Below are 21363 nucleotides of genomic sequence, written 5' to 3' on the forward strand. Positions count from 1 at the left end.
GCAAAGTCTGACCTTAAGCACAGTATCAGTTATTACATCTACTGCTCTCTGCAGTAGCATCTTTTTTCACTTTTGCCATAAGTAGATGTATTTTGTATTGCCCTTTTTCCTCTACTAGCCCAAGTCTTGCAAAAGTCTAATTTCATAACCAGTACAAATATTACTTATATTTAACAAAGAGTTAAATATTCACCTGTGTGAAACCCACAGTTACTCCATGCTTCATGTTGGTCTGTTTAATGCTTTTCTTCCCTGTGCCCATATTTTTACACGATTACATCGTGAGGCACGTAACACAATAAAGCACTGCCAGCAAAAGCCACGTCTCTGTCCATGGAACATACCCCTTTTCACTCAGCAATTTCTCTGTTGCAATGGGTATAGTTTATATCCTCTAACTGAAAAGCAGGTCCCTGGAGGAAAGTGCTTACTGCTCATGAAAATACAGTCAGACAAAAATCATGCATTCATCAGTTTTAATGTTTAACATGATTCCATGATGACCCCCAGTCCATATACCAGGAACTTCTAACCTGGATGATGCTGGGCAACAGAGAGAATTAGTTAAAGAAATGGTTTTTGTTTAGCAAGGCACTCCGTTTATGTTCTACCATTGAGCTTTTTCATTGCAGAGTAGGTTTGTTTGAAGTAAAACTGGCAGACAATTTTGTGATGAAATAATTGTTTGTCAGAAACTGTTGATGTGTCAAAATAGAAAAGTATTACTGAGAAGCACTCATGCTACTTTTAAAGGACAAAGCTTATCTGGTCAAACTCAGACGGAGACAAATGTTCACTGACCTTAAAAGAGTTTCAGGCAGGCATGTGGGAGTAAGAATTCAGCCATGACATTCTTGCTTTTCTTATTTCAGCCCATGGATCTGAACCTCACACTCCCACATACCCAGCAGGTTTTCTGCTCTCTGGACTATTAAGTCATCTTCCCTTATGCTCTCTCCAAACAGATAATGTAGTTATCCATGTGAAGTGGAGTATCTCCAATAGGAATGACTGAGAGAAACACAGAGATTTACTTGATAACATGCTTCAGGCATTTGATTAAAATCCACCATTCCAGGGCTCAAATATCTGTTTCAGTAATAGCCTACAGAGAGGTAAACACATCAAGTGAAACGTAGACAGATAAAAAGACAGAAGTTCAAATCCTTTGGCATGTTCAGACAGAACAGAGCCTTTAACAGAGATCTAGATTTCTAGTGTGCCAGCTCTCAAGATATTACATATTATAGGACAGATAGGTCTGCCTTTTTTTACTAACAGCTTTGAAATGTCTTAATGTCATTTCAAAGTGTAATTAGCCACACATACACCCCAAAACATCAAATCTGCACAAAAATTCACAAGGGGAAATGGAAAAGATTTTTTCACTGAGTTCTTGCTTAACGTAACTTTCTGTAACACAGGAGTGGGAGAATCAGCAAAGTTTTGCACTCACATGATCCTTTGAGATCTCATATTCCTTTAAAAAAGTTAATAATTCATCTTCATGGACTCCTTGAGGTAGGTATTAACCTCATTTTGAAGATGAGAAAAATGCAGTATGGAGGTAATAAGTTCTCTGTACCAAACAAAAATTCATTGGCAGAACTGCAAAGAGAACCTAAATATATAGCCCTCAGCCTTAACTATGACATTATCCTTTTCCATAAAGTGTTATTCCTTCCAAAGGCATCCCAAAGTTGAAGGGAAAGACGCTCTTTCACTTCATCTATACTGCTGAGGTTTCTCCTTTTCTCCTGTTCCATGAGATGGGTTCAAGTACTGTCTATAAAGCAAGGGACAATTACCCAGATCTTCCAGTCCTCTGTATTTAAAGTGTATCCCTTAATCAAAGGAGTTTGAAGTATTTTGGCCTTGGATCTCCTTTCCTGATGTTGAACAGACTCTACAGTACATTGGAGAAATTGGTGGGTTTGTTTTTTTTTTTATAACAACGTTTTCATTAGAGCATCACACTTCAACAAACTGTTTCAATGAATCCGTTTCTTTTTTGCAAAGAAAATGCATTATGCTGAGAAATTTCTAACCACTTGACTTTCAGAATAAGTTAACAACCTGGACCTAAATCCTGAATTCTTTCCTGAGGCATATTTCATCCTCTCAAAGATTTGATCAGCCAAATAAAAAAAATTGGGAGTAGTACTAGAAATAGCAGTGGTTTATCATTTGTATTTTGTTAGGAAAGCAATTTTATTCATCACAAAAATCCCCTAGGAACTTTCTTTTGACTGCAGTGACATCTACTGGTACTCAGAAAATTTTCTGAATATGAAGTAAGAATAAACATGTCAAAATGACATTAGGTATGGGGCCTAGCAGCTTGACGTTTTATTTCTAAGTAGGAGAGCAGAAAAAAGCAGACATTCCATAGTTCAGTCATGTATCCTCCCAAGGACTGCAGGCTTGCTCATGTTTCTTGATATAAGAATAAACGGTTCAAGTGGAGAGAGCACAAGTTCAACAGTGTTTTAAAAGGCAAAGAAACTAGATCACCTGATACATGGGGAGCACATTGTTGCTCACTTTCTATTCTGAAGTGAATTAAAGGAAAAGACTGCACTGGAGGGAAGAATTCAAGAATGGGTCTACGGAAGCAGCAGTGCTGGCAGAGGTAGGAGTAGGCTAATGCTTAGAGCTGTCAAGCATCTCCCTCCCTGAGGCATTGAAATGAAACACAAATACAGTGAAACTAGCACAGTGGTAAGCTAAGAAACTGAAATCCTGCACAGATCACCCTTGAGCATCCAAACTCCATCTTTTGTTTTCTTTGCATGGTGCAAAGTTAATTATTGCCCCTCCCCTCCAGAAGACTGGACACAATGAACACAATGTATAGTAATACACTCAAAAGTTATTTATACATAAGAATCCCCCTCTCATTTTCTTTCTCAAGCAAACCAAAAATCTTGTATATTTTAACTGCACTCTATTTGACAATATGCACAATGGAGAAAGTATTTTAAAATTTGTCCTTTTCTTAATAATGCAGAATAACGGCATATGACTATTTTGAAAATCAGTACTGAATATTTTCAGATAACAAATACTTACTAGGTCTTTCTGAAATGACTGAGAAATGTATCAAGAAATATTGTCCAATGACAATAATTCAATGCTAGTCAAATTCAGAAAGCTGCATTGTCTAATACATTAACTTATCCTGTTCCCCTCTCCCTTGCAGTTAAAATCAAGAAGATGTATGCTAATAAGAATAGTGGGCCATGTCTCTGGACTTTGCAACCTTCCACATTACCCAAGAATCTATCCTGTAGCCATTTGGAGAAGCACTGGGAGCAAATGAGTTATGAGTCATGGGAAGAAGAAAAGGCATGTCACAAATATTGAAATTAAATGCAAGGGAAATGACAAGTACTGGAAATACAAGCTGCCTAACAAGTGACAGATAGTAAAACAAGGCAAATGCTGGAAATGGCAAATAATACAAGAAGACAAATGCTGGGAAGAAAACACAATAAAGTAAGAGAAAGATAACAAATACAGAACTAATGATATCATTGATCCTAAGGAATTTTGAAAGGGTAAGACAAAAATACTGTAACAAGCGAAGCTCTAGGGAAGATGCTAAATTAAGGCATAGTACAAAATAAGAGATCAAAAGATTCACTTAGAGGCTTGATCAGAAGCATCAGAGTTGTCATTGATGGATTCTTTGACTCTGTTCATTGTTTTTCGTGTAACTTCAGTATACTTTATTTGACTCTAATCTATTTGTTTGCAAGCATATAAGTACTGCCTGCAGTTACTTATAATGCAGATACTGTTTTCAGGACTGTGGAAGGTTTTTAAGATCTTTCGCCATTCTTTTAAATGTGGTCATTCTGACTTTGATTTACACCTTGAGTAGTCTTAATGACTTGCAGAAACTACACTTACTAAGCAAGGCAGAAATTTCTCCAAGTTCATTTATTGATTCTAAAGGAAAAAGAAAGAAGAGAGCATGAAAATAAAGATGAAAGGCCACAGTCTCAGCTGAGATATATGAGTGTAGTTAGATGGGCTTCTGATTTATTTTACTTAGGAAACTCACCTTGAGGTTCTGACACTGTGAGAGAACTTCTGAGGGTGGCATCTGCTAACAGGGCAAGGTCTAGGGATGAAACAGATTTGTAATTAAGAGCATTATTTACTCAGCCTAACCTAAGTCACCTTCATCAGGCATCTGCTCTGAGTCACACTTGACTGGACACTCTGTGTGCACCAACTTTACACGGAATCAGGGGAAGATACAGCAAAACTGAAAAGGCTTACAAGTAGCTACACTGACACATTTATGAAAAAGGTTACTAGTGTGAAAATAATACAAAAACATGACAATATTGGAGATCTTAAGGAAAAGGTAGAAATGAACTTTCCCAACTCTCATGGTCATGCCTGACTTCAGTACAACTAATAAGGGGATTAAACTGAGACTGAAACTTCCATTCTTTAAATAAAAGTTGGCAGCATTGTAGAGCCCAGTTGATTTTAGAGGACACTCATTAAGCATTCTGAGAACAGGGACTTTCCAATTTAATGCTGCAGTCATGTATCTGAATAGCTTTATATATAAGCATAAAGCTAAAAATTTATATACGTGTCTGATGGAAGAAGACTAGGAATCAGAAATTCAGACTTTTTCTCACTTGCATTAAAAATATTTTACATTTTTGCGTCGTATTTTCAAAGGGCCTTCAAGTGAAAACCATCATCTAAGTGAAGTAATCATCCAAAATACCTGAATATAGATAAGAATCAGCCCCTAAGTATAGCCTATAAAGAAATGTACCTTTTTGCCCTTTTACCCTATTTTACAAGGAGTTTTAGTGTCCTGTCAACAAGATTTGTCAGTTGAAGTGTGATATTTACCAGGATATTTACCTTACTAGCTTTTCTGGGACTTTTTAAAAAATTTTGGATTGGAGGGCAGAGGGCTTAATATAAAATATAAAATGTTTTATATTAACAGCAACTTTCAAATTTAAAAAAAAAAAGGTTTTGAACCTGGAGTCTTGTTCTTTTAGTCACACTTTTAGTGGAGAAATATCATGACTGATTCCATATTACTGGCAAATAGGTCTTACCCAGAAAAGCAGATATGATGGGATTCCGAATTTTTGATTCAATGAAATTTATGAGCCTATTTAAAACAGAATAGAGAATAAACTTGGAATATACTTTAAATTTATTTAACAAGACACTACAGCTTGAAGAGTAAAGACAGAAAAACCTGAAGATACTGCGTTACACCAAGTATAACTGTAATTTAATAGATAAAAAATTACTTTTCGAGTGTAAACAACAGGGAGAAGAATAGTACAAAAAAGAGTGGCTATTTCTGACATAAAAGATATGTCTGTTTAAAAGTGGCATCAGTCGAAAATGTGGTTGTCATGGTTTAACCCCAGATGGCAACTAAGCCCCACACAGCCGCTTGCTTACTCCCCCCCGGTGGGATGGGGGAGAGAATCGGAAGGATAACAGTGAGAAAACTCGTGGGCTGAGATAAAGACAGTTTCATAGGTAAAGCAAAAGCCACGCGCACAAGCAAAGCAAAACAAGGAATTCATTCACTCCTTCCCATGGGCAGTCAGGTGTTCAGCCATCTCCAGGAAAGCAGGGCTCCTTCACACCTAACGGTTACTTGGGAAGACAAACGCCATCATTCTGAATGTCCCCCCCTTCCTTCTTCTTCCCCCAGCTTTATATGCTGAGCATGACGCCATATGGTATGGAATAGCCTTTTGGTCAGTTGGGGTCAGCTGTCCCAGCTGTGTCCCCTCCCAGCTTCTTGTGCACCCCCAGCCTACTCGCTGGTGGGGTGGGATGAGAAGCAGAAAAGGCCTTGACTCTGTGTAAGCACTGCTCAGCAGTAACTAAAACATCCCTGTGTTATCAACACTGTTTCCAGCACAAATCCAAAACACAGCCCCATACTAGCTACTATGGAGAAAATTAACTCCATCCCAGCCAAAACCAGCATAGTGTTTCTCTGTATGTTAGAGAGGACAGAAGGCATCAAATCAAACTTCTTCAAAGTAACAAAGAAATGGAAAGATTAGCTCTTCCCTATAACACCAGCTATTATCATGTAACCCTCTTAAAATACAAGTCCAAACACTTTACAGCACTTGGCACCAATTAACATCATATCTATAGGCTACAAGGAACAACACAGACACTTACACCTCTGCTGAGTAGAGATAAACTGAAGTATTCACTTCATTTGAAATAAGTTTAAATTTATATGTATACAGTCAAACACTATCCACACATGTGAAAATCCTTACTCATCATGTGGAGTATTTTACTGAATCATACACAGTGTGAAACAATGTAGGAAACAACCTACAAAGCTTTGTGGAATGGAGCTTTGGAGGTAATCTTAAAGCCAAATTAGTTGCTTATTTATATTACTTTTCTGTTGGACCACATTCTGGGCTGACTCTAGGCCATTCTTCCTAGTCTTTCCCAAGAAATGTGGGTACCATGCATGATTAACAAGACCTTCAAAGGCACAATTACCCATGACAAGAACCATCCTGGAGCTCTGTAGAGTCCATCTGTCCCGTATACCCCCATGGTGACAACTTCCAGCAATATGCCTCCGGACCCAATATGCTCCATTCAGCAACCCATAGGTGCTTTTGGATCACACTCATCACAGGGCAAGCAGAATTTATAAACACATCTAACAGACACTATGTGGGTGGCACCACTTTCTCATTTAGATTTTTTGCAAAGTATGTACACTAAAATGACTGAGTGTGTACTAACCTATAGTAAAACTGGAAACCTTGGTGATTAATGATGATTTGATTATTTTATTTAATTTAATAATTTAAAAATTCCATAAGGAGAGGAGTTAGAAAACAACAAAATTGAAAATAAGTTATCAGGAAGAAAAAAAAAACCACACAAGCAAAAATAAATGGCTAAAGTAAGTATTTTAACTAATGCTCACAAGAAACATATCAGATACAGGAACATGCACAGTATATAAAGGGCTTATTACATGATATTTAAAATGCATCCAAGAGTAAAGATTAATTTAGATTATATAGAAAATTGCACAACTAAAACAAATAATATAATAACCAAGAACCAGAGTGATCAATTCTAGTCTTGTGATTCATGAAGGCTGACTTACTACACCATAAAGATAAAAGTGAATAAAACAGTAAAACTCTCATCAAGACAAAAGAAGCATTCAAATTATGGTAATTAAATAAGAAAGGCAACTACAGGTAAGAAGACTACAATGATCGTTGATCTTCCTAATATTTATAGAATTTTTTGGAATACAATGAATTTCAGTAATATAATTGCTTCCTGAGTCAACAAGCCACCAAAAGAAGTTTGTTTGTAGGTCATATCATCACAGTTAGGAACTATAATATCATGATGCCATCAGATACAATAGGTCAAGAGATTACTGAAAATTCAACCTTATTTTGCTGAATTTCACAAATTTTGTCTCTGTCAAACCAGTGCATTCAGAGAGGTTATATTTACCACTGATCTACCTTCTATATAGAAAAGAATTATCTATAATTAGAAGGTGTAGGTGACACCAAGTTGCAGTGGTTTCAACCCTGTCCAGGCTGCCTTAAGCAGCCTTTAATTTTAAAATTAAAATCGCAAGAGTTTTTGTCCCCAGAAACAATAATGAAATATAGGCTTAACTGAATAAAATTATTTCCAAGGCTAAACATTTACAAGTTTGAATAGGGGATGAGTCATATAAAATTGATGCTCAGCTACTTGATTCTCGAACACACCAAACTATTTGTTATGTGCTGAGTTTGCACAGCCAGAGTGATGTACATACAACTACCGGCTTACACTCTGTGTTGTATGATTTGTTTATAAAAACATAAACAAACACAGCTTCAGTCACAGTCGTGTGTAATTCTTGCAACTTCCCTGCTGCACAAGCCTTTCAAAATATATCCAGAAAACAAAATGAGAATCACACAGAATCATATAGGTTGGAAGAGACCTTTAAGATCATCAAGTCCAACCGTAAACCTAACACTACCAAGACCACCACTACACCATGTCTCTAAGCACCTCATCCAAACGTCCTTTAAATACCTCCAGGGATGGCGACTCAACCACTTCCCTGGGCAGCCTGTTCCAATGCTTGATAACCCTTTCAGTGAAGAAAAATTTCCTAATATCCAGTCTAAGCCTCCCCTGGCACAACTTGAGGCCATTTCCTCTTGTCCTATCACTTGTTACCTGGGAGAAGAGACCGACCCCCACCTCTCTACAACCTCCTTTCAGGTAGTTGTAGAGAGCGAGAAGGTCTCCCTTCAGCCTCCTTTTCTCCAGGCTAAACAGTCCCAGCTCCCTCAGCCGCTCCTCATAAGACTTCTGCTCCAGACCCTTCACCAGCTTCGTTGCCCTTCTCTGGACACGCTCCAGCACCTAATATTTAAAATAAGCTGAAAAAATACATCTGAGAACTTGCTGCAGCCTAATATGAACTTTTGCTGAATAATGATACTGATTATCTATTTCAATGACACACTTTGAAGGGGATAAGAAAACAGAATATGAAAAAAATTACGCAGTAAATACATATTTTAAACCCAAAAAGGAGGTTACTGTGACATTTCAGACCAACAATACCTTCCATATTGCTACAAATATTGCCTCTCACATAAATGGTAATAAAACCAAAAAAATCACAAGCCTCTTTGTATTTCCTTGTGGATAAATCCACATACAGAATTAATGCTAACGAAACCAAGGATGGCATGCAAGAAAAAAGCATTTGTATTTTAGTCTTCCACTCTTTAGTGTTGGAAATCACAACTTTCCAAGTTCATAGCAGTATCCCTTTTATCCAAAGATCTTGATGTGCTTCATAAACTTTAATTAAGCTTCTCAGCACGCCTACCAGTCAGGCAGAAATTATATTATTTTCAGAGAAAGCGTAGCATGGCCTTCATTCCTTACACCTCTGCTCTGATTACATACTGCATTTTCTCCGCTGTGATGTATTGTGGAAAAATATATAATAGCAAAACAAAAGGTCCTAGTGTGCCCAACCTCTATTACTGTAACTTTCTTTGCTTTTATTTCTTACTTTTTTGATAATAACTTACATTAACTCTTGCAGTTTTTAGTTTTACTACTGAACTCATATATGTATACCTAAACTGAGGTTATGGCTAAGACACATTTCATTTTTGGGGGTTTTTTTAATTAGAAGGATTTATAGTTTAGGTTTCATTTTCCCCTAGAATGAACTATGGAAAATATACATGGGAAAAGTGCACAGAGGCTATATAGCTTTGTAAATTAATTGCTACAGGAGTTGTACTTTTCAGAGCACAAATCCTCTTTTCCTACGTTTGTATGCACACAGAACAATATGACCACATTTTCTTTTGGGACATCTGAACACCTCAATAAGAAAAAGAGAACCATATTAATAAATGATCCTTTCCCTCCTTCAGAGTGTGCCTTGGGGTTTATGCTTCATTTAAATACAGTGCTCTAAAGAAAGCCAGCCTTTCTCCAGGACAGAGTGAGGAAGTGAGAGGGGTATATTCATTAGCTTTTTGCTAATTCCTGTTGCAATTTCAGTGATCCTGTGATACATCTGACCAAAAAACACCTTCAGCTGGAAAAAGGGGAAAAACACATTTACAAAATAATTAAGAACAAACTGCTGGATTTAAACCAATGTGCAAATACTTTCAAAGGGACACTAAATTATTAAAATGTATGTTATCAACTCTCCTAGGTATCTATGGTTCAGAGCAACAATTAAAAAATGTGGTTGAAATGTAGCGTATGCAGCTCAGTCAACCAAACATAAATCAGAAGAATTTAGGGTGCAGCACTAAAACTTTGTAATAAATTTTAATACTTGAAGAGTTAAGGGGAAGATCCACAAGACTGTTATTAAAACATGGAGATGGGAGTTATTGTGCAAACTTAAACTATAAAGCCCAAGGAAAAGACATTTGTGATAAAGACGTCAAAGTATTTCACAAAAAGATTGGGAGAGTATCTATTGTTCCAACTTATTTTAGGTACAGAAGATGCTAGTAATTTAAAATTGATGTGGGAGGCAACATTTTCTGAGAAGCAACAAAAGTCAAAACAAAATCAGAACTGGTAGCATGAAGTAGTTTCTGTTTCGATAGACTGGGTTTTCTCAAAAGGATAGTGTAAATAGTACTATAATCCCAGTTAGCATGGGATCCCACCATGGGCCCTCCTGGTGGGGCATGGTCAGTACGATCAGGTTCACTTGCAGGCTAGGAGATGCCTGTATCTGTGGCCCTCCTTGGTGTTGTTCAGTGATGAAGGGAATCCAGAAAAAGCTCTCTTTCTAATCTTTTTCTGGAAGTACATATACTTAAATGTTGATTTAAAAGTTATCTGTAAGAATTTTTAGCTTACATGTAGTTACTGCGTTATCTTTTGAGAAAGCATACGTACACAGGCGTGTGTCTGTATGATTGTCTGTGCATTTTTTCCTTTATGAAAACTTTATTACTAATAACTTCAAGCTATAATTACTGTTTTATTTTAATAAAAGAGGTTATCTATAAAGCTAGATATACCTATCAATCACACATAATTTTTCTAGCAGGATATATTTAGCCTCAGTGTCATTAAAATGTAGCAATATCTATGAAGTATAAATTGCTAGCAAAGGAGTGAATCTATCTATGAATCTGTATCTGTAAATCCCATTATCTACAAAGTTTACTTTATAATGGAGTTCATGGCTATCACAAAACCTCCTTACCACCCTTCTCCCTTCCAGGTATACCTGCACTCCGATTCTGGATGGCACTCCATCAAAAGTGTGACTTTGGGTTTTGCAGCTTTGCTGACTGGCATGAACTCACTCCAGCGTGAGATCACCGCAGCGAAACACCACCTAATTGGGAGCGTCACTGCAGCAGGGAGAGCCGACGGGCTGAGTCTTGCCCGGTGCAAGGTAAGCAGCTCCCAGGCCTGCCACTTGCCGCAACAGCCAAATCCTGCCAGGCTAGAAACATGCTCTATTCTTCCTCTTCTGACAGGTTCGTCACAGGGATATTGACTGCTTGCTCAGCTGCTTCGCTAATGCATACACATGAGTTCGCAGGCTTGCAGCGTGGCTGTGCCAGAAAGGGGAGCGTGGTGCACTGGACTCCCTGCTGCACATAAATCAGCCCAGCCCTGTAACTGCATCGGCAGAGGGCTGTGCCCCAACCCGTCAGCCTTTTCCTCCACCGCTGCAGGTAGCAGTGAGACTGAAACTGGAAAGAAGACAAGTGCCATTATCTCACTTTCAGTAATACCTTCCTTCATATTATTGCCAAAAAAGGAAAAAGTCTTTCCCAGTCTTTCAGTTCTTTAATTTTATGACATGAATGTTTTTTGCCCACAGGTATTTTGTGTTACATGATATGGTTTGCCAAAATATTATTTTCTATATATATCCATCTTATTTTAAAATCCTTTCGCATGCAAACGGAAAAATTAAGCTGATTGCTTGCAGTCCACAGAGTCTGAACTGAAAAATCTATGTCTCTGGATTTCTAGGTATATGCTATTTACCAGCTTAGCCTCTGTATAAATTCGATTGACCCTCCTGAGGCAGTTTGGCTGCTGAAGAGATAACAAGAAATCATTAATATTTTTATAATCTGCAAAATTTTAAAGTATTTAAGAACATGCTGTCATGGCAATAACTGCTCATGTGATAGCAGCTCCTAAAAATACTCCTGGATTCATTATATGATTAGCATATACGTGATTCCCAAAAGAACCATTTCATAGAGTAGTACTTTTGAGGGCCTACTGCCAGTGCATTAACGTTTTTGATGCTATAAAATCACTGGAAGAAAGTCTCTGTTATGAATAGAGACACTTCCTTTGTAGTGAAGGGGAATCTAACTGATTTACATGATCAAAACCTTTTTGGCCCCTTGGAAAATCTGGTACCTCATAAGACGATGTAGTATGGGCAGTTGCCCCCACATTGTAGTTTTTTATCAACAGCAGTAAATTTTCATCTATTTCTATTAACAATGTCTTTAAAATGAGGTCAGACTTATGGTTTCCAAAACAGTAGATTCAGCATTTAACTCACAATAGCACTTACTTGTAATATTCAGGGAATTCTGCTGCTTTATTGACATGCAGGATAAAGAAAAAATTTGAGAGCTCATTTAAAAATTGGCTTCCAAAGGCATATTCTGATGTTCACCTGGAACAGCATGATATAATTTAAATGCGATTTTTATACACAAAAATAGAGTTTCAAAGCAAGGAATATAACTCCATAATAAATCATCATGAGTGCTTCACTTGAGCATTGTGTCAGTAGCTTAGTTATGTTCTTTGGCCTGACAGATGTGGAATAGTGTGTAACATTAAGACACCATTGCAGCGTAAGCTTACTCAGCACTTTTCTGGTGACAAACTGCATTAACGGTAGAGTTGTTGCAAAGTATCCTGAGACAAATGCATATTAATAAGAATTACCAAGTCTTGCTGGTTCATGGTGACTTTCATTTTCATTTCATAAAAGGGCAGTGATTAATGAAACCTCTGTATGTGGGATATGATCAGGGAAGAGAAGCCCAGCTTTCCAAATACAAGCAAGATCTGTCCATGCAAGACATCAGGGCTGAGCTGTCACTCACCAGCCAGAGAGCGAGGAGTGAGGGATGAAAAAGGAGTGGCTCATCTGTTGGAAACAAATTGCAGGAAATCACTGCTCCAGGACTGGATCTGTCACCTACATGATGTATAAGCCTTCAGAGGCAGAGGCAGATGTCTCCTGAAGATATCTACAAACCCTATTCTAAATTAGTTTTATAGTAGAAAAGCCACAATGATTCAGCTTTTCAGGACTGCCTAATCACAATCCACCCATGTGATATCCCTTGGACAAGATCCTCAGCCTGCTTCGTTCATCCTGGGTAAATGCGTTGGAGCAGAAAAGGTCCTACCAGCCGCATACCTGCTTATGTGAAGATTGCTATAAGACAACTATGGTGACCATGCAAGGTCTATAGGAGGAGGTAGTACAGGAATAATGGAGGCAGAGCCACAGAACACAGCCACTAACACTTGTACTCTGCTGCAAGACTTAGCTCTTCCTGAATTTCAAAGGGTCCTCATTTGACTTCTGAACTTAAAGCATTCATCTTTTCCAGGCATCTGGAGAGGCAGAGCAGAGATTTTTACCACGTGCTTCATTAGGAAGACTTATCCTTCAAGAGATGTGTTTCATCAAACCACCACAGTACTTAGCACCTTTCCCTCAGTGGCTGTTCCTGTTTTGCAAGCCTCTGTGGCTTCCAAGCTGTTCTGCCAGTGATCAAGTAAGATGGAAAATGCAGAAAAAAAATCCCACTCTTCAGGGTATGCCTTCTTTGGCAAAGGCAGCACAAGCTTTCTCATACAAGCTTTGTCCCTAAGGGGAAGAGAAGGACAGACTCATTTTTTCTACAGCTAAATAAGGTTTCCAGGAGCTCCAGCTATGCTGAGAGAGAACAAACTATGCTGACAAGCAACTAGTCTTCAAGACTTCATGCATTTTCTGAAGAGGCCGTAAAAGAAATACGTGACTTAGAGAAACGTATATATGTGTGAAATTTCTTCACCCTTTGTAGCCCATGCTTCTTTGGGGCTTTAGACAACCATACCTAAATGGCTCTGTCTTTCAGGCGGTTGCTCCCCAGGTTTGCAGGGTTTCACCTACACGAGTACACTGAAGGAGGCTTCTCTGTAATCTCTTTCTTGCCCCCTTAAGCACTCTGTGCTGGCCTGAAGTTAAGAAATATAGAATATAACCCAAGTAATCCAAATGCTGCATCCATCAGCATTTACTCTGATTTTCCTTTCATAAACAAATACAAATCAGATAACACACCAGAAAAGAAATAATATCTGAGCAATTATTTTAAAATACTTTTCACATCTTCTAAGCACAAATACAATTATTAATAGCAATTTTTGGCAAATAATTACCTAAGCTAATAATAACTTTGTCCAGCTGTTCTACCAAAAAGTCATGTGTTCTCCTCTATCACTGTAAGATGTACATGAAAACTTAAAACTGCATCAAATAAACAGCTCTATGAAAAGTAAAATACTGGCAGATCTCTTGAAATGTGCTTGTGTATGATGGATAATCACTAAAAATATACTGATATGGAAAAACATCTACCCATAGATTTGTAATACAGATGGCATCTTAAATTAGGTAATCTATATTTTCAAGAGGTTCTATATAAAATAAGAAATGCAGATCACAACATTTGATTATATTTATATTCTGCAAGTACTTGAGGAACACGCAGAAGAAAAATCTATCACCGAGAGTGTTTTAATAAAGCTGATTATTTATACAGCTGTTTGAAAAGATGTGTTACACTGCTTATCTGAAATGTCACATTCACATTCTCACTAATATCACAACACAGCTAAGGCTTTTTCAAGTATGAATTTGAATGACAACAGTGACATCGAGTGGTCATCGTTGTTAATTACTGCTGTGTCTTGCCATGAAACCCCTGCTATAATGGTAATGCCAATGTGTAGACTTCAAATAGCATACAGTGGTAAACCAACTAGCACTGCTTGTACAGCACCTACAAAGGTGAATTCATTACAAATTGTCAACGTGCAGTTTAAATTCACAGTCAAGCATTTTAAACATAACCCTGTGTACAACGTAGCAGAGCCCATAATGTACTGACAAAAGCGCAAGCAGAGTATGAAGGCAGAGCATCTGCCACAGGATGGGCTGCACCCTTAAAAGGTTGGCATCAAAAGCCTGAAGAACATGGCCTGAACCATACAAGCATTCATGCATGTGCATTACATCAGGTGTGTGACCAGCACCAAATTCTGTGGCTCATTTCTGCCTCCAGAAGTGCTTCCCCACCATCTGGTGCGTGCTCTGGCCCCACTCAGCCTCTATGCTGATGGGAGACGGAGACCCACTCATGCCCATGTGCCCCTGAATACTTTATACCTGTGCAAAACAATTTGTGTGTGCAGGTTGGATGGGTGCTAGAGCACATCCTCCAAACGGTCCCTTTCCTTGGATCATCAGAGAACCAGCACACCAGCGAGTGATCCCATGCCTCAGAACCCAACCTTGGTGCAGCAGATTAAGTCACCGAGACTAGTTGCATAATTAAAGTTAATCATGCGCATAAGCGCTCAGCTGGCTGGAGCCATATGCCTGAGGTCGAGATGCTGAGAGGGTTTCACTGGACAGCAGGAGGGCAAAGATCTCAGTAGTCAGGGACACAATGAATGCTCATGTGGTTATTTTTGGTGCTTATTGAATCCCCATTATGTCCCTAATCTTTCCTCGCCCCCTTCCCAATGCTCACGGCCACAGTGTGACAGAACGTCTACTAAAATTCCCCATCTTTTTCAGTAACAGTTCTCTGTTACTTCTTTCAAATAGTTTGTTTCATTTCTACATTTCAAAGCACTATGTCCTCCTTATTGCCCTTGCTGCTTACATGTTAAGGCTGTAGCCTTAGCTGTGAGGGCAATCACCTTCTGGCAGTGCCAACCTGTTAGAAATCTGTGGAGCTTTTCAGAGGTTTGGGTGCACACATGTAGCTCTCATTCAGAGCACGTCTCAGATAATAATACATCCTCTGCTCAAACATACTTCCATATCGTGCCCTGCATCTGCAGGACATGCTTTTAACAGAAGGCTCTCCTCGGCACGTAGAGGTACGTTGTGGGAACGTGCTAAGAGTCCAATGCAAAGACTTTGTTCTTCAGATTTCAAGGAGGGAATGGTATTCTGTCTGTATGATGTGCAACAGCTTCTGCACATGGTGTGTATAATTTGAAGAACAATGCAGAAAAGAAATTTCTTTTTATACAGTCATAATAACAGCCCATGTGGATAAGCAAGTCCTTTCTCAAAGACACACGATGTGCACAAAATGTCCCGTTTCATTTGTTTGTTGTTTTCTCGTTCTGATGTCCCCAGGTCATTGTTAACTGATGTGCTACATTGGAAAGAAACAATTTCCATAGTATTTCTGTAAGAACACTAATTGAGAGCACTACACTAATGGATATTTCCAATGGGATTTAAGCAGATGAAAAACACTGGTGGGTTTTGGTATGTACAAAGCAGGCCAAGGTATCAGATGTCCTTCTGCAACTGAGATAGTTCTTGCACGGACCTGTAACAGTGCCCTCCGTGAAGCACCCCAGGGGACTGACAGAGATAACCAGCACAGGAGAGAGGGAAGATGGCTCTCAAGGTCCCGAAGGATGTACAAGCTTGCCTTTTGTGGTGGGTTGACCTTGGCTGGACGCCAGGTGCCCACCAAAGCCGCTCTATCACTCCCCCTCCTCAGCTGGACAGGGGAGAGAAAACATGACGAAAGGCTCACGGGTTGAGGTAAGGACAAGGGAGATCACTCAGTAATTACTGTCACGGGAAAACCAGACTCGACTTCAGGAAATTAATTTAATTTATTAACAATAAAATCAGAGTAGGATAATGAGAAATAAAAATAAAACTTAAAACACCTTTCCCCCTACCCCTCCCTTCTTCCTGGGCTCAACTTCACTTCTGATTTTCTCTACCTCCCCCACCCCAGCAGCACAGGGGACGGGGAATGGGGGTTGCATCACACGTTGTCTCTGCTGCTTCTTCCTCCTCAGGGGGAGGACTCCTCACACTCTTCCCCTGCTCCAGCGTGGGTCCCTCCCACGGGGTGCAGTCCTTCAGGAACAGACTGCTGCAGTGTGGGTCCCCCACAGGGTCACAAGTCCTGCCAGCAAACCTGCTCCAGTGTGGGCTCCTCTCTCCATGGGTCCACAGGTCCTGCCAGGAGCCTGCTCCAGCACAGGCTTCCCACAGGGTCACAGCCTCCTTCAGATGCATCCACCTGCTCCAGCGTGGGGTCCTCCACGGGCTGCAGTCTGCATACCTGCTCCACTGTAGACCTCCATGGCGGTCAACCTGCCTCACCACGGTCTTCACCATGGGCTGCAGGAGTATCTCTGTTCCAGCACCTGGAGCACCTCCTCCCCTTCCTTTTTCACTGACCTTGGTGTCTGCAGAGTTGTTTCTCTCACATATTCTCACTGCTCTCCTCCGGCTGCTGTTGAGCAGCAGTTTTTACCCTTTCTTGTATATGTTATCCCAGAGGCACTACCACTATAGCTGATGGGCTCAGCCTTGGCCAGCGACAAGTCTGTTTTGGAGCCGGCTGGCACTGACTCTATCGGACATGGGGGAAGCTTCTGGCATCCTCTCACAGAAGCCACTACTGCAGCCCCCCTGCTACCAAAACCTTGCCACACTGCAGTTTGTATTAAGCACACTATAGTTATAGTAGTTATTAAGTGGCAAGCTTCTGTGCAGGTCATGGAGTTTCGCTGGCTGCATTGCTTATGTAGGTCATGTGGATGCTTACATGCCCAAAAGCCACGCCACTAAAGAATATCGAAACAATGAACAGGTAGGCAAAATTGAAGTAGCTCAGGTGGACATGGACTGGGAGTGTAAGGGTGAGCTATTTGTAGCTCAATGGGCCCACAAAACATCAGGACATATAGGGAGAGATGCAACATACAGTTGGGCTTGTGATCAAGGGGTGGACCTGACCATGGAGGCCATCACACAGGTCACTCACGAATGTGAAACGTGCTGCAATCAAGTGAGCCACACAAGTAAAGTCTCCCTGGAATAGAGAGTGGTGGCTGGGTTTTCCATATGGTGAGGCCTGGCAAATTGACTGTATTGGACTACGGCCATGAATATGCTAGGGCAAGTGCTTGCTACTCACCATGGTGGAAGCAACTACGGGTTGGCTAGAAACATACCCTGTAAACCATACCACTGCCTGAAACACCATCTTAGGTGTTGCCTTGAAAGGCAAATTTTGTGGCAACATGATACCCCAGAAAGAACTGAATCAGACAATTGGGACTCATTTCCGAAATAACCTCATAAAATCTTGAGCCAAGAAACACAGCATTGAGTGGGTGTATCACATCCCCTATCACCCACAAGCCTCTGGAAAGACTGAGAGATATAATGGACTGCTAAAGACTATGTTGAGAGCCTTGAGCAATGGGGCATGGAAGCACTGGGATATAAATTTAGCAGAAGCCACTTGGTTAACACCAGAGGATCTGCTAACAGTCCTGGTCCTGCCCAAACAAAACCCATACATATGGTGGGAGGTGATAAGGTCCCTGTAGTACACACAGGAAAGTGGCTGGGGAAGGAGGCGTGGATTGCTCCTCCCTTGGGAAAAGGCAAACCCATTCACGTGATTGTCTTCACTTAAGGACCTGGGTGTAGTTGGTGGATAATGGGGAAGGATGGGGACACCTTCATCCTTGTGTCTTATTGGGGAAAGAGAATCTGTGATGTGAGTTGTATGCTGTAGGAAGTAATGTAGAAGGAACAACATGAACCAAAGAAGAGTGAGCTTCACAAGGAACTGGCTGATTGCAACAATGACCCAAATCAAGCCGGTGTTGGCACCCAACACTCGAACAAGATGCTCCTGTCCTGAGCACCCATCTTGACAGGTGGGGCCCACGTCATAGCCTGTTCTTATAAACATTTGGAGGAGTGGATGAATCCCATGGAATGGGGGAATAATATCTGTCTGTTAAGGGACAGGGGATAGTAGTTAATAAGAATGTATAAATCTGTATATTAGGTACAAAGATGGTTTAAGTATGTAATATAAGCTGTGTTGGTAAGAAGGGATTTCAGTAAAGAGAATTAGATACAAAATGATGGTTAGAAGATTTATAAATGTATTAAATTATGTGGGACCTAAGCATGACGCAAATGGTATGGGATAAGGGCTGGAGATTGTATCAGGTCTGGCTGGGATGGAGTTATCTTTCGCCATAGCAGCCCTCATAGTGCTGTGCTTTGTATTTGTAGCTAGAAAGGTGTTGATGACACACCAGTGTTTTGTCTACTGCTGAGCAGTCCTCCCACAGCATCAAAGCTGTCTCTCCAAATTCCCCCTGCCCAAAAGGCCAGCAGGCTGGGAGTGGGCAAGAGGTTGGGAGGGGACATAGCCAGAACAGCTGACCCAACCTGACCAAAGAGATATTCCATACCAAATGATGTCGTGCTCAGCAATAAAAGCTAAGAGAAAGGAGGAGGGGAGGGGGCACTCGTCATTAAGGCCTTCTGGAGAAACCACTACACGTACTGAGGCCCTACGTCCCAGGCAGTGGCTGGACATCACCTGCTGATGGGAAGTAGAGAATAAATCTTTTTGTTTTCCTTTGCTTCCATGCACAGCCTTTGCTTTTTCTTCATTAAACTGCCTTTATCTCGACCCATGAGTTCTTTTTCATCTTATTTTCTTCCCCCCTGTCCTGCTGAGGAGGGGAGTGATAGAGCGGCTGGGTGGGCACCTGGCAGCATGCCAAGGTCAACCCACCACACCTTTTCACAGAGCAAGACCACAAAGTCAGCTCTTCCCTGTAAGAAGATTCCTCCAAGGTACTTCTGAAAGGGCCTAGTCCAAGTACAGCCCAATTTATTTATTTTTCTATAAGTGCCTCTCTACGTGCCCTGGCCATTTCCATCAATAAAACAATAAATCATCTGGATTATTTGTGCTTTGCATGACACCAAAACAGGGCTGCTGCAAAGCTTAGAAGCAAGCATCTACTCAATAACAGAATAAAAATAAAATCTCAACTAGTGCTCAAAAAATGTAGAATGACCACGTTTTTCAAAGAAGTGTGGGACACTTGGACACCTGAAGAGGCTGATAAGTCTTTTTTAATGGTCAGGCAGACACAGCTCAAAAAACAGTGACTTATAGAAGAGCAATGTATGATGACACTCATTCAAAAGCACAGAAGCCTTCAGTGAGTTTAACACCTTTCATAAGCCAACCTGTAGCTACTGTCTTATTTCTGCAAGTCTGAGTCAATGGTCTTATTAAAAAAAATTAGCCAGTTAACAATGCTTAATAAATGAATAATCAGAACTCTGATTTTTTAACTATCAGTTTTATAAAACCCACAAAATCTTACCTGTCCTTGTCATTACTTTCTCCCTCTTTCCCACTTATTCCTTGTACTCTTCAATTATCTTTGATCAGTTTTGACGCTATTTAAGAAAACAGAATCTATCTTTTGTTTTCTTTGTATTACTTTAAGTACAAATATTTCTAATCCAAGTTTAAACCTTTGAGTCCTAAAGAAATAATAAATAATAAAATTTAATGAGTATTTTCCTACAAGAACTTTGAACCCTTCCAGACTTACAGACACAGGTTAGATTCAAATTTCCAATCTCAACTTGTCTCAGAAGTTCTCACTGATGGAAAACTGAAACGGGAGTAACTTCCCATTTTGTCACCCAGGAAAGGTGCAACAGCAAAACAAACTTCTTAATTTTTTAAAAGCACAATATTTTCTGATTTGAAAAGATAACTATTTTTCAGATAGTGAAAATCTTCTAAAATCATATCATCTTGATAGATTTGCCAGAACTAACTTCTTATGAGAACAGTTCCTGGAATGTCAGTGCCACTGACTAAATCGCAGTTGTTTTCTTGGCCAGCATCTACAATATTTTTATTGATACTTCTGTGCTGGGGATGAAAATAATTCGCATCCTGCATATTTCCTCTGGTATTTCATCTTTATTTTGACTATATGTACAGCACAATTATGACAACATAAATACTGTCAGTTTGAAGTTCGTGTTCTAAACTAATTTGTATTTGGTGCTCTTAAAACTTATTCTTTATAAAACTTTTGAAAATTTGGTTTTGATAAATTTGCTGAGATATGGATCTATACCAGAGATTTTCATTTACTGGAATTTTACACAGAAACATGTTTCCAGTTTACCAAATCAGACAAAATTTCTCTTTTTCATTGAAGACCACAAGGTGGCGTGTGAAACATACAATAAACATACTTGAAAGAATACAGTAGAAAACTAGTACGCAGTTCTACCGGATGACCATTACCTGAAAATTCAAACAGTTTTAAGAAGCAGTCTAAATTTTTTGTGGGGTTTTGCTTTTTTCAGTCCAAGCTCCACATTGGAAAAGGAATAAGGCGCACAAGCCTTTTATTAACAAGGAAGGACTATTCTTTCTAATATAAAAGTACATGAGGGCATTCTAACACAGACACTGAGTCTTGTTACCTACAGAGGTAAAATACAGAGCAATCAGTGTAAACTTCAGAATATTTCTTCCATGATTTCCACTCAACAGGCATAAGAACCAGACAGACCATCGTGTATGCAGCTGTAGTGTGCTAAATCTTCATTTTAATGAAAAAATCCTTAAGAGTTGTTGTTAAACATTGAAC

Source organism: Mycteria americana, chromosome 2, assembly GCF_035582795.1.
Source record: "Mycteria americana isolate JAX WOST 10 ecotype Jacksonville Zoo and Gardens chromosome 2, USCA_MyAme_1.0, whole genome shotgun sequence".
In the NCBI taxonomy this organism is placed as follows: Eukaryota; Metazoa; Chordata; class Aves; order Ciconiiformes; family Ciconiidae; genus Mycteria; species Mycteria americana.